The 14,695-nt window shown below is 44.9% G+C and overlaps 1 long non-coding RNA gene across 2 annotated transcripts in view; it reads right to left on the bottom strand.

Moving 5' to 3' along the window:
* Positions 1 to 4,094: 4,094 nt before the first annotated feature.
* LOC310663931 overlaps positions 4,095 to 14,695 on the bottom strand; it is a 35,748-nt gene continuing 25,147 nt past the window's right edge. For both annotated transcript variants that reach the window (XR_014504686.1, XR_014504687.1), the window contains exon 3: positions 4,095 to 4,160. This is a non-coding gene — a long non-coding RNA (uncharacterized lncRNA). The remainder of the gene's footprint in view (positions 4,161 to 14,695) is intronic.

Raw genomic sequence — 14,695 nt, 5'->3', positions numbered from 1 at the left:
AAACCCTTAGAAATGGCATAAATGTTGGAACTAGGAAAGTATCTTCTCCCAAGTCCTCCCATTGGTCCGTCTAGCTGAGTGTTGACAGCTAGAGATGGAGTGGGGCAGAATGAAATTTGGTTCACATTTAAAGTCAAGCCACCTAAATTCACACTTTCTGAAAGGGGACGTGAACTGACACTCAACCATCCTTTGAAATTCACACTTCTGCAAATTTTGCAACGTACTTCCCCAGACAAGTAAAGTAAAGGTAAAGGGACCCCTGACCGAGCAATGGGAGCTCACCCCGTCGCAGGGATTCGAACCACCGACCTTCTGATCAGCAAGTCCTAGGCTCTGTGGCTTAACCCACAGCGCCACCCGGACAAGCAGTGTGTGCAAAAGGGCATTTACTAAGTGTGCACAAAATGAATGCATTGGAATTATAGACAAAAATGCATTATGTTGGAGGAAACTGCTTTGTAAGGGAACATGCTTGTTTTCGCCTGCTCTGCAGGGCAGGACTCGAACCAAGGGCTGTTACAAGAAAGGAGATTATGACTAAACCTTCGAAAAAACTTTCTGACAGGTAAGAGTAGTTTGACAGTGGAACGACTCCCACGAAAGGTGGTGGACTCTCCTTCCTTGGAGGTTTCTAAGCAGAGGTTGGATGGCCACCTGTCATGGATGCCTTAGCTGAGATTCCTGCATTGCAAGGGGTTGGACTAGATGACCCTTGGGGTCCCTTCCAACTCTAAGATTCTATGATTCTATAAATGTGAATGGTAGGAGAAATGTACACCAAAATGATGAATTTTCATGGGGACTATTTTTTAAAAAAATAAAAATTAATGGAATATGTTGTGGAAATGCTGAGAGCTGAACGTGAGATTGGGGGGGGGGGGAGAAACTGAAACTGCGAGAAGCCAAGTTACAGGGAACCAGGCAGAGGGCCTTCTCGGTAGTGGCACCCGCCCTGTGGAATGGCCTCCCACCAGATGTCAAAGAGAAAAACAACTACAGTGGTACCCCGCAAGATGAATGCCTCGAACGACGAAAAACTCGCTAGACAAAAGGGTTTTTCGTTTTCTGAGGTGCTTCGCAAGACGGATTTTCCTAAGGGCTTCCTTCACTAGACGAAACGGCCCTGCCTCTCGTGTCATGGCGACGGTCACTGCACGCATGCACGCTCGCTTCCCCGCTCCTCCAGCTCCCTCCCACCTTCCGGCTGACGGCTGACCTTCCGGCTGCCTCGCGCCGCTGCCCACCCCCCTCGCATGCTCTCCTCAGAGAGCCGTTGCCGCCAGCGCCTCTCTCTCCCTGGAGTCGCGCTCCTGAGCCCAGCCGCCCTCCAGCAGCCTCGTCGCGCGGTGGCCACAAGGCGCGGGTGAGTCTGAGGTACCGGCTGTGGCAGCTGTCCTGCTTCTCCCCACCCCTCCCCGCCGTTGTCAGTGTTTAAATGCAGTGGTGCTTCGCAAGACGAAAAAACTCGCGGAACGAATTAATTTCATCTTGCGAGGCACCACTGTACCAGACTTTTAGAAGACATCTGAAGGCAGCCCTGTTGAGGGAAGCTTTGTTTAATAGACTATTGTATTTTAATATTCTGTTGGAAGCTGCCCAGAGTGGCTGGGGAATAGATAATAAATTATTATTGTTGTTGTTGTTGTTATTGTTATTACAGATTCACCCATGCCTACTGACAACACTGACTTGCAGTGGCTCTCCTGGGTCTAACGCAGAAGTCCTTCTCAGGCCTACTTGCAGGTGGCAGGAATTGAACCCAAGTCCTTCTTCATCAAGCAAAGTCGATGCTCTATCACTGAGCTTTAACTCTTCCCCAAGCAATTTGTTGCCGGGTCAAGGTCTCTGAAAGGCCATCATGTTTTCCTGTAGGATGGAATCTGCATCTTCTGTCTGTCTCTTCCTTCTAGTCCCCTTCCCTCATTCCATGCCCTCCCCCAAAAAATTTTCCCTCTTGAGCCAGCAGGATGAACTTGAAATCTGAACCATCTGCATTCATTGTGCCTGATAAGAGTAAATGAAAGATCCCTAAAGCCATATACCCAGCGCTGTGAATTGACAGGAGTAATTATAAGCTTAACCAGGATTGAAGAAATGTTTAAGACAATGGACACTATTACATATGGAAGGGCGGAGGGTTGGATGCACTGTACAGTGGTACTTCGGGTTAAGTACTTAATTCTTTCCGGAGGTCCGTTCTTAACCTGAAACTGTTCTTAACCTGAAGCACCGCTTTAGCTAATGGGGCCGCCTGCTGCCTCCATGCCACTGGAGCACAATTTCTGTTCTCATCCTGAAGTAAAGTTCTTAACCTGAAGCACTATTTCTGGATCAGCGGAGTCTGTAACATGAAGCGTATGTAACCTGAAGCGTATGTAACCTGAGGTACCACTGTAAATGTGATGGGATGAGCTTAAATTAATAACAACCTTCCAAAAGATATTTGCCAAGTGGCCATTTAACAGAACTGCTCTACACTGAAGATTTCGAGCACTTGTGAATGGATTAAATTGGATTTCAAGGTCTCCAGCATCTGAAGTGGTTGAATCACAAATGTGACTTCTCTGGTGTTTGATATTTAAAACAGAGGTTTGAGGAGACATCCACAAGGATGCTTCAATGAAGAAAAAGAAACAAAGCAAGCACTGTAGAGCAGCAAGCTGAGAAAAATCTATCTGTTCTGGCTTCTTTCAGCTCCTCATTTTATCCAGGCTTAAGCTGAGTTTGCCTTATTTCCAGTTTGTGATTATTATTTTTGGAAAAGAAAGTCTGCAATAACTGAGTAGCAACAGATGAGAGGAACTAAAGATGAGGGAGAGATTTGGTGCCATACACTTTTTCTTATGAACCTACCTAATTTTGCACATTCCCAAATAATGCATATCCTACAAAAACTGCACTCCTATGAATTTTGTAACCACGTCACAAAAATTGTAGGGGAAGGTGTGCATAACATGCATGTATTGGTGAAAATGGCATATAGAAATGCATCATATTAGGGGAAACTGCTTGCAAAAAAAATGCTTATATTAAGAGAAATGTGTACTCAAACGCTGGCAATTTTTAAAATAATAATAATAATAATAATAATAGTAATAATAATAATAATAATAATAATAATAATAATAATAATACAAAAAAATTGGAAACTGTTGTGGAAAGAGAACTGAATTTAAAATCTGAAAGATAAGAAACTGAAATTGATAGATTTGTCCACTGTTGGTAATATTTAGCTGGGATTCAGCGGCAAGTAAACAAATTCATGTTGTGCAGTTTGAATGGATTTGGTGTTCTTGTGCAACAAACCACCTTCTAAAAAAAAAGCCCCAAACTCTGGCATTTTACAGTTAGGAAATTGGTGGGAAATGCACCAGAAAGTCTGGGGAAACACTTTTTTAGACATAACCTCTCTGGAAACAAATCAGAATGCAAACTCAGTAAACAGTGGGTGTTGTATAAACTCAATGCAAACAATCAGGATGGATGCTGCATAAACAGACCATCTGGGGGTGACCTGAGACAATCCCTGGCCTGGATAAATTGGAGAATATGACCAAGGCTAAGAGACCAGATGATGTTATGTCTGTACCAGCTCTTTGACTCCAGTGGGCCAATCTATACAATCAGCATTAGTGGACAGGTAAAGGTTTACTTTGAGTGTACCAGTTCGGGTTATGGGTGGAGGCAATAGGAACAAAGCTTTTGTTGGACTGTAGAGATGGGACATGGGTGGCGCTGTGGGTTAAACCACAGAGCCTAGGATTTGCCGATCAGAAGGTCGGCAGTTCGAATCCCCGCGACGGGGTGAGTTCCCGTTGCTCGGTCCCTGCTCCTGCCAACCTAGCAGTTCGAAAGCACGTCAAAGTGCAAGTAGATAAATAGGTACCGCTCCGGCAGGAAGGTAAACGCCATTTCCGTGCGCAGCTCTGGTTCACCAGAAGCGGCTTAGTCATGCTGGCCACATGACCCAGAAGCTGTATGCTGGCTCCATCGGCCAATAAAGCGAGATGAGCGCCGCATCCCCAGAGTCGGCCACGACTGGACCTAATGGTCAGGGGTCCCTTTACCTTTACCTAGAGATGGGTGAATCTGTCAGTTTTTGTTTCTCTCTGTTTCTCATTTTTCCACTTCTCCACATTTCCACATCAGTTTGCTGTCTTAAAAAAAAAAAGTCCTCTTTAAAATTCTTCAGTATTGAAGTATTGATTTTTCCTAATATGCATGCTTGTATGCAATTTTGCCTAACATACACATTTCCCCCATGCAATTTCCCCACATATAATTTCACTGTTTGTATATTATTTTCACTAATATATGCATCTTTATGCAGTTTCAACTTTACGTACTTTTGTACACATTGGAGTACACACTGGAGAAATGCATTGAAAAATTCAGTTAAGTGTACATTTCGAAGACCGGCTATGTTTCAGTTTGTGCATTGTTTTAAAAGGTGAAAGTTGGGTAGGATCACCTTTAAATGCAAACTGGATCAAATTTCTCCTCCATCCCTGCTGGACCGTACCATTTCATACTGTAGAGGGAATGAGCAAATTTCTGGTTTTGTTGCAGCTAAGCCGAACCATTCTTCCCAAAATGCTGTGGGTTTTCTTTTCAAGCAGTGTTTTGCTTTTCACAGCAGCACTATTACCGACACACACCTCAGCAGGGCACTCAAGGAAGAGCTTCTGACACCAGCTTCCACTTTAAGATCCGTGCTCTTGAATCATCCTTTGTCACCGTGAGGAGTTTGATGATAAACAATGAGGATTGATGAGGAAGATAAGTGTCAGAAACTATTCAGGAATGTTCAGTTGCTCATTCTGTGCATGAGTGATAACTGCACAAATGTGCTAAAGGAGGTTTTGAAACACCAGGAAAGGTGTAAAATAGGATTAGGATTTGGAAGCATAAGATTGATAGGGGGAGAATTGCTTAGGAGACTACAATGAACAAGATTTCCAAGTAGAGACTGATTTAAGACACCGTGAATTACAGCCTGAGCAGCATGTTATAATGTTCATAAAAAATCATGTTGTACAGGCCTCCCACTTCAGAATATAGGTGAGTAAAATTGCATGCTTAAATGTACTTTGAGTCACCATTCCTCCTCTGCCCAGTCCCTGACAGTAAGTATAGAGTCCCATATCTGTGACAGCCAGGCTTCAATGGGATTTACTTTAAGAGTCCTCCAAACCCTGGCAATTGTTACTCTGGCAAATGGGTAAAAATAACTTTTATAGGCATTCCTTGAGCATCTAAAAGAAAATAAGATAATAGTGCTATTTTGGAGTAGGTATTTCCTAATCTGGTTTGTGGTCTGGAAAACTTTCCCCCGCAAGGGGCACAAACTTTGGACACCGCCACCATATGTGTGGTACAGTGATTCAGGAAGTTTACAATCTTGCCAGCATAAAGGAGAGGTATTTTGGCTGATTTTATGCAATTTTGCAGGGTGCTTGTGCTATCGGTGTACCTCTTTAAAAGCGTAAGTGGGGACAAAGCCAACTGAACTAGTATCTTATGTATTTGGGAAATTATTCATTTTCGTAGTGGGTTAATGGGGTCAACTATTTGCTCAAAGGTAGTTAAAGAGTATGTAGCTTGAGTGATTCTTTTTGGCCGGTTGAGAAAATGTATGAGTGGATGGATTTCTAATCATCTAAAGCAGGCATGTCCAAAATCCGCTCCGGGGGCCTAATCCGGCCCGCCAGTCAATTTAATCCGGCCCCCATGGCAGTATATGTCCTGGAGTAAAATCCTTTAAAAAGCTCAACAACTTTGGGGTAAAACTAAAAAAAAAAAAAGTTCAACAACTTTGGTTGGCCCTCACACATGTTCACTTCATCAGATCTGGCCCTCTTTGAAAAAAGTTTGGGCACCCCTGATCTAAAAGCTTTGTCTCCTAGTCAAAAGTTTAATTCTGGGACTATAAGTGGGTTGTCGTTTTTTCTCCCCCTTAAGCCATTTACTTAGAGGTGTGTCCTACTGAAATTGTAGCTGGATTTGCTTCCAAAACAAGACAGAGAGTGAGGGAGTAGTCCTATCGCCCAATCCACATTCCCAGATTTGGCTGGTGTTCCCTTTCCTTGGCCCCAAAGGATAGATTCTGCATAATGTGCTGAAACTACAAAATGCCCCACTAGGGGAGCACCAGGCTGTGGATTGTATCCTACGCACTGAAGGATACTACCATGATTTTATTGATTTCAATGGGTCCACTCTGAGTGGGACTAGCATTAACTATAATCACAGAATCGCATAATTGTAGAGTTGGAAGGGACCACGAAGATCATCCAGTCCAACCCGCTGTGGTGCAGGAATCGTTAACCTGACATGGGGCTTGAACCCACAACCCTGAGATTAAGAGTCTCATGCTCTACCAACTGAGCTATCTCCCTTCCCCTTTTTGCTTTTAATTGGAGATGGCAGGGACCTTCGGCACACAAAGTATTGTTCTGTTGCTAAGCTGTGGTCCCTCCCCTAGCTGTGAAAACGGTGCCCAAACATTTCAGGCTTGCAGGGTGCTGAAATGCAACATTTACACGGCGGGCGCAAAACCGAGATCAATAGGAGTTGATCAGATTATGCTGGCGCAATCGATCTAACTAACTGAAATGGATCGTTCCGCTTCCTTAACGGGGCTGTCGTTTCTACCCTGTTCTATTTCCATTCACTGGACCTTTGACATTACAAGCACTCCTGCCTCTTTAATTACAGGCATTTAAAAACCAGTGGCAGGGAACTTGTCACTTAATGCAGAAAATGAGCGTGCTGGCAATGCTAACACATTCATCTCCTGGCTCATTCCTGGAAGCAATAATCATAGCTCGAAAAAGCATAGAGGGTCAGAGAGAGACGGGAGAAGCCAGAAACAGAGGTGATAGGTGGCTGATAATATCTGTTTTGCTGGGAGCTGCGCAGGATTTTAAATTTCAAAATTGGTTGGGGGGAGGGAATAAATAGAGAGGAGCTATTCCAGCTTCGCTGCGAAGAGAGGGGGATGTAGCAAGTTCAAGCAAACCGAGCAACGCAAAGCAAATGAAACATTTTCGCACGTTACACCAGTCCACAGCTAGAAATACATGAGGGCAGCGAAGTCCTGGGTCCCAGTGGAAGCTGGCCCAGTAGGGCCAATGGGGCACTGCCTTCCAGGAGCCCACGGGGCAGTGAAAGGGGTGGTCAGAGGCACAAGTGAGCACAGCAATGTGTGTCAAGATGAGTGTTGAAACTAGTATGCTAGTTTCTATACACTTTCTCTTTGATGCCTGGGTTGCTTCTATGTGATAAAAGGGATGTGGGTGGTGCTGTGGTCTAAACCACTGAGCCTCTTGGGCTTGGCGATCAGAAGGTTGGTGGTTTGAATCCCCGTGCAGGAGTGAGCTCCCGTGTCGTACCATAATGAAAGGTTAAGCATCTTTCTTAGAAGTGAAAAGGATGAGTTTCAGAAGAAGATGAAAAGAAACTACTAGAAAATGTTATCAATGCAGATGTTTTCTGGGGTTCCATGAGGTGAGCTCCCATTGCTCTGTCCCAGCTCCTGCCAACCTAGCAGATTGAAAGCATGCCAGTGCAAGTAGATAAATAGGTACTGCTGCAGCAGGAAGGTAAACGGCATTTTGTGCGCTCTGGTTTCCGTTGCACCAGAAGCAGTTTAGTCATGCTGCCAACATGGCCCAGAAAGCTGTCTGTGGACAACCGCCAGCTCCTTCGGCCTGAAAGCGAGATGAGCACCACAACCCCATAGTTGCCTTTGACTGGACTTAACCATCCTTGGGTCCTTTGCCTTTACCTACATGATAAGATTTCTGGAAAAAGCTACCTCCCCACTTCATGAAATGCATTCTGCCCCTTCTGTGCCCTCCCCAACATTTTTATTGTATAACCACTGCAACGACAACTTTCTATAAATGACAAACTCAAATAACCCACTTCTTGAATATTCTTATTTCAAAGCTGTATTTGAGAGTGCTTAACAGTCAAGGCTATTTTTGTCAACACAGCTATGGTAGAGAAATTTGCGCGCACACACACCCATTTCATTTTCTTATAAGCGCTATTAACTGTTACACGAGATGCTTATTTTCAAAGCTGCAATTGAAAGATTAGAAAGAAACTCAGTAAGCTGTAATAAGCCAGGAAAACATGCTTATTAGGAAAGGACATGAAGTTCAGCTCGGTTCAGGAGGGGTTGCGGAAAGTCGACTTCAGGTTACATTTGCTAAGTTCAAAAGATTTAAGCAACTCAGAAAGGAAACAACAAGGAGACACATATACACACCTGCCACACAACCTTACCATCAAAAATTTAGAAATATTGTCCGAGAGAAATATTGTTTCTATGTAGGTTAGTGATAGAGGGTCTGCCTGGCCTGCATAAGTTACCAGGTTCAATCTTCAGATAGGGCTGTGAGAGACACCTGTCTGAAACTCTGGATAGTTTTTGCCTGTCAGTGTCAACAGTGCTGAGCTAGGTGGATCATGGGCTTACTGTGTTCCCATATTGCAGGACTGGGAAGCTTTTGGCCCTCCAGATGTTGCTGAACTACAATTCCCATCAGCCCTAGTAATCAGGTAACCTTATAATGCTGCAGTCCCACCCAACCAGGAAGCCTTTGACCCTTGGCATATGTGCAGATGTCAGGGAGTAATAGCTTCCTCCCTGCAGACATTCCAAGGGAGTTTTCTCTCTGTATGTTTCGTTGAACGTCTGCCTGCTATGTACAAGGCCCGAACTAAAAAAGACAAAACCTTCCTGTTCCTTTCTCCTCAAATAATACACAGTTTTGTTCAGTTTTCTCAGTAAAATGTTATAAGGATTTCTCTCTCCCCCTCCCATTTGTGTCATTTAAGTGACTTTGCTAACAGGTGGGCACCCTGTGAGAGAGGCCTAGAGGTCCACATTTGGAGCTAGAGAGGCCTAGAGGTCGACATTTGGAGCTAGAGAGGCCTAGAGGTCGACATTTGGAGCTAGAGAGGCCTAGAGGTCCACATTTGGAGTCTCCTTTCTGCTTTAATGAAAGGTCCCCTTGGGGTCTTACTGGGAGAACCGAGTGCTACCCGTTGGCACATTTCTAAGGGAAATCCGAATGGGGGTTTCATAGCCAAGGTCAGCAGGAACCTGTGAAGAGCTGCAGCTTGGCAGAAGTTAGCTCAGAGCTAACATGGATTTCCAGGATGCATCTGTCACCGAGATGCGCTGCTCAAGTCTACAGCTGGATTTTTCAAGGTCAGATGCTTGCAAAACACACCAGGAAGCTCATCTCTTCTATCGTGAATTGCCTGAAAGGACTTCAGAGCAAAAGTTGACTCCTGACCTTCCCATTATACATCGTCCAATTTTTAGCGTGGCCTTTTGATTGTGGCCCTGGCTGAGCCGCTGCCAAGCTGCTCTAATCTTTCAACCTTCTCCTTTTGAACTCTGCTGCCCTCTTTGGTCTTCCTGAGCTGCGCTACAGAGTCTCTTGATCTCCTCTGGGCCATTTCTACCCTAGCACAAACTTTTAAATCTTGCCTTTGTCAAGTCTTGTTTTCAGTCGCTTCTCTGGACGGTTTGTGCATCATCCCACCTCCTCCCACCCGGCTAAAATATTAGGCTTCTATTTTTAAAATCTTTCATTTATTGCTAGCTTTCCGTCCAAGCCCTGTGATCGAGCCAGACACCCTAAAGCAAGAAAAGTTTCTCTGTGCTCCAGAATTCCGTCAAAGAATTAGCCCTTTTAAATGCCAGATATGAAAAGGGCAGCTGCTGCAGGCAGATCATATAGATGGAAGGGACCCCAAGGGTCATCTAGTCCAACCCCCTACAATGCAGGAATCTCAGCTAAAGCATCCATGACAGAGGGCCATCCAGCCTCTGCTTAAAAACCTCCAAGGGAGGAGAGTCCACAACCTTCCTGCCTTCTGCTGAATGGAGGTGGTGCCTGATTTATGTATAAGCTAAACAAGCTATAGCTTAGGGCCCCACTCTCTTGGGCCCCCCCCCAAAAAAACCTGGATGTACATTTCCAAAATATAAGATAAAAAACAAAATAAAACCCACATACAGCAACAGTGTTTTGTGTTGTGTAGGTTCCTATGATGTAAGTAATGGACCCCGCCTGGTAGCCTGCTCCCTAAAATATCACTGGCTTGCTCATTTCTATATACAGTGGTACCTCGGGTTAAGTACAGTGGTGCCTCGCAAGACAAAATTAATCCGTTCCGCGAGTCTCTTCGTCTAGCGGTTTTTTCGTCTTGCGAAGCAACCCTATTAGCGGATTAGCGGATTAGCGCTATTAGCGGCTATTAGCGGCTATTTGCGGCTATTAGCGGCTATTAAAGTCTTAAAGGATTAGCAGATTAGCTGCTAAAAGGCTATTAGCGGTTTAGCGGCTTAGAAAAAGGGGGTGGGGAGCGAAAAAAATGCAAGACATTTTCATCTTGTGAAGCAAGCCCATAGGGAAATTCGTCCTGCGAAGCGCATTGAAAAACGGAAAACCCTTTCGTCTAGCGGGTTTTCTGTCTTGCGAGGCATTCGTCTTGCGGGGCACCACTGTACTTAATTCGTTCTGGAGGTCCGTTCTTAACTTGAAACTGTTCTTAACCTGAAGCACCACATTAGCTAATGGGGCCTCCTGCTGCTGCCGCGCCGCCAGAGCACAATTTCTGTTCTCATCCTGAAGCAAAGTTCTTAACCTGAAGCACTATTTCTGGGTTAGCAGAGTCTGTAACCTGAAGCGTATGTAACCTGAAGCGTATGTAACCTGAGGTACCACTGTATGGGGTGCCTGCATTCTGCATGTGCAAATGGCTTTAGATACCTATTAGGTCCATAAATTACCATATCATATATTCAACGCAAAAAACCGTGACAATTTGTTGTTGACAAAGGACAGCTGGACATATAAAGGGCCCCATTACCTTCAGTAGCTTAGGGTCTCGTCAAACCTAAATCCTGCCCTGAATGGAGGCATGCAAGGTAGCTTATATCCAACATTTTGGAGCTTCTGTTTTGCAAGATTCTACTCCCACACAGCAAGTGGAGGATATAATGTAGATCAGGGATCAGCATACTTTTTCAGCAGGGGGGCCGGTCCACTGTCCCTCAGACCTTGCGGGGGGCTGGACTATATTTTGAAGAAAAAAAGAACGAATTCGTATGCCCCACAAATAACCCAGAGATGCATTTTAAATAAAAGGACACATTCTACTCATGTAAAAACACACCGATTCCCGGACCGTCCGCAGGCTGGATTTAGAAGGCGATTGGACCGGATCCGGGCCCCGGGCCTTAGTTTGCCTACCCATGATGTAAATAGTCCACTGTGGATGACTTGCCACAAAGGCAGCAACAGGAGTGAAGTTACTGCAGCCTCTCATGGGTAATTCCGTGCATGTGTGCACACGCACGAGCGCTTTAACAATAATGTATAGATCCTAGAAACAGCCACAAGGCTGCTAACATTCTGGGGGGTGGGACAAAATTGGCAGTAGCTGCACCTTGCACCATGACGGCCGCTTTCGCTGCTAACAACCCAGCCCTACGTTCAAATCTTGGCAGCAAAATTAAGGCAGACTCTACTTATCTTGCCCTGAGGTATTTCGCCAGGTGCTGAATATTTAATTTTAATTAGGGTTTGAAATGTGGCCTCTAACAATCTCTCTCTCCCCCTCCTCCTCCCCTCTATATTGGATTTAGGCTCAAAGAGGAACTCAGCAAATTACACCAAGTAAAGAGGTAAGCATCTCTAGACGTTTTCACACAGCTGGTCGCCGGAAGACATTTCATTAAACTGGGGCTGACAGTTGCTTCACTGAGCACTTATGGCTAGTGGCTACTAGCTAGTCAATATCTCCCCACCAGCTTGGTTGGCAGCGGGGCTAGAGAGAAGGAGTTTTGCAGTTAGAATGAAGCCAGAGAAGGAGGGTACATCTAGGTGGGAGTTTATTGTGAGACAGAATTGTAGAATTGTAGAGTAGGAAGGGGCCACTGGGGGCCATCTATTCCAATAATAATAATAATAATAATAATAATAATAATAATTTATTATTTGTACCCCGTCCATCCAGCTGGGCTTCCCCAGCCACTCTGGGCGGCTTCCAACAAAGATTAAAAATACATTAAAATGTCACACATTAAAAACTTCCCTAAACAGGGCTGCCTTCAGATGTCTTCGAAATGTCAGGTAGTTGTTTATCTCTTTGACATCTGATAGGAGGGCGTACCACAGGGAGGGCGCCACTACCAAGAAGGCCCTCTGCCTGGTTCCCTGTAGCTTCTCACAGGGAGGGAACCGCCAGAAGGCCCTCAGAGCTGGACCTCAGTGAACAATGGGGATGGAGACCCTCCTTCAGGTATACTGGACCGAGGCCGTTTAGGACTTTAAAGGTCAGCACCAACACTTTGAATTGTGCTTGGAAACGTACTGGAAGCCAATGTAGGTCTTTCAGGACCGGCGTTATGTGGTCTCAGCGGCCGTTCCCAGTCACCAGTCTTGCTGCCGCATTGTGGATTAGTTGTAGTTTCCAGGTCACCTTCAAAGGTAGAGCACATTGCAATAGTCCAACCTCCTGCAATGAAAGAATCTTTTCCCCATTGTGGGACTCGAACTCATGACCTGAGATTAAGATTCTCGTGCTGTACCAACTGGACTATCCCAGCAGTTTCTTTAACAACCTCCACATGACATTGTTGGTATCAAAATGCCAGCCTCTGTTCCCCCTTCTCCAGATTAATTTACCTTCTACAGATTAATTTACCTTTTCCAGGGAAAATCTGATCCCACTGTCAACAATGGGAAACCGAAGTTAGTTGTGTACATTGATTTCAATGGGTCTACTCTGAGTAGGACTAGCATGGGCTGCAACACAACTTGTTTATGACTTCTCAGTGGTGTAGTTGCATATTAAGCCCAAGTCTAGAAGAACCTGCAGGCGGAGGTCCAAGAGGTGTTTTTTTAACAATTATTGCTTTGTGTGCTAGCTGGCAAGAAGGAGCCTTGTCTGCCTGGGTAGCTCAGTTAGTTAAACCGTGGTGCTTATAATACCAAGATTGCAAGTTCGAGCCCTGTATGGGACAGTTGCATATTCCTGCATTGTAGGGGGTTGGACTACAGTGGTACCTCAGGTTACAGATGCTTCAGGTTACAGACTCTGCTAACCCAGAAATAGTACCTCAGGTTAAGAACTTTGCTTCAGGATAAGAACAGAAATTGCGCTGTGGCGGCGCAGCACGAGGCCCCATTAGCTGAAGTGGTACCTCAGGTTAAGAACAGTTTCAGGTTAAGAACGGACCTCCGGAACGGATGAAGTTCTTAACCCGAGGTACCACTGTAGATGATTCTCAGGGTGCCTTCCAGCTCTGCAGTTCTAGGGTTTTATGGCTTTGCTTTGCTTTGGGGGGAATGGATGTCGATCTACAGAGTAGCATTGTCTTGCCTGGGCATAATTTCAGAGGAATCCCCCTGTTGGAAAGAGCTGCAAAAGAAGTGAAAACATGCATGCAGTTTGGCAGCGAAACTCCTTTCCATTCCTGCCCCCCTCCCCCCCTTTTTTTGGATATAGTACAGGAATCCTTTTGTGGGTTCTGCATGGTGAAAACTGATATAAAACAGCTTGGGTTGGTTTTATGTATTCCCCCGCTCTCTCCCACCCCTCCCACGTTAAGCACTGGAACAAACTGGTCAGGAAGATTGAATGTTTATGCAGGAGGACGTCATGCAAGTGGGGCAAGCCAATTCTCTGTGAGTTTATAAGGAAGCCAGCCAGACGAGGTCTCCAGTCTGTTCTTTGACCCCTGGTCGCCTTTTAATTTTTCAAAGTTTATCTAGCCCCATCTCAGCAGTGCTTGAATGTAAAGCGATCTGCCTACTCCAGGCTTTTGGCAGAAGGAGACTTCCCTCACATGGAAAAGTGTTTAATACCAATTTAATGGTCTGTCTAGCCGCTGTTACATCCCTTCCCTCTCCATTCTCTCTCTCTCTCTCTCTCCTACTGACAAACAACACTGGAACAATTCTGTCAGGGGGGAGCGGGCCTTCTTCGTCCCCCTCGCTGCGATGCAAAAAGCCACCCGCTGCCCCCCGCTTAAGCTTCCTTTAAAATTTGTTTTTACAATAAGTTGCGTAGCGAAAGACAAAAATCTGTAAAACGTCTTGAATTAGTCAGCAGTTTTATAAAAATATTGTGGGCTTGCGGTGAATTTGGGGGAAGAGGGGAAAGGAGAGAAAGAAAGAGAGAAAGAGAGAGAGAGAGAGAGAGAGAGAGAGAGAGAGAGAGAAGGGATGGGAGGACAATTTGATTTAGTTCACATTTAAAGGCAATCCTACCCAATTCTCCCTTTCCAAACAAAACGAAATCCACTGGAAACACAGCCCTCCTTCAAAATTCGCACTTATTCTGATTTTGCAGTTCGATTCTCCAGCCAAGAAATGTGTACAAAAATACATACACCAGAGTGAGAAAGAAAGTAGAAAGAAAGTAACATTCAGAAATGCTTTCTATTTAGGGAAATTGCTTTGCAAAAATATGTGTTTTAGGAAAAATTGCATACCAATCTGTTTATATTCTGAGAAATCCACATGAAAATGCTGATGGAGTTCCACAGGCATTTTTTTAATTAAAATAACACAAACTGATGTGGAAATGTGGAGAATAGAATTTAGGACTGGAAGAAATGAGAAACTGAAATCAACAGATCTGCCTGTCCCTAACA

The sequence above is a fragment of the Podarcis tiliguerta genome, assembly GCF_965153285.1.
Source record: "Podarcis tiliguerta genome assembly, chromosome: 14".
Taxonomy (NCBI): Eukaryota; Metazoa; Chordata; class Lepidosauria; order Squamata; family Lacertidae; genus Podarcis; species Podarcis tiliguerta.
This window is presented reverse-complemented; position numbering and strand designations above follow the sequence as displayed.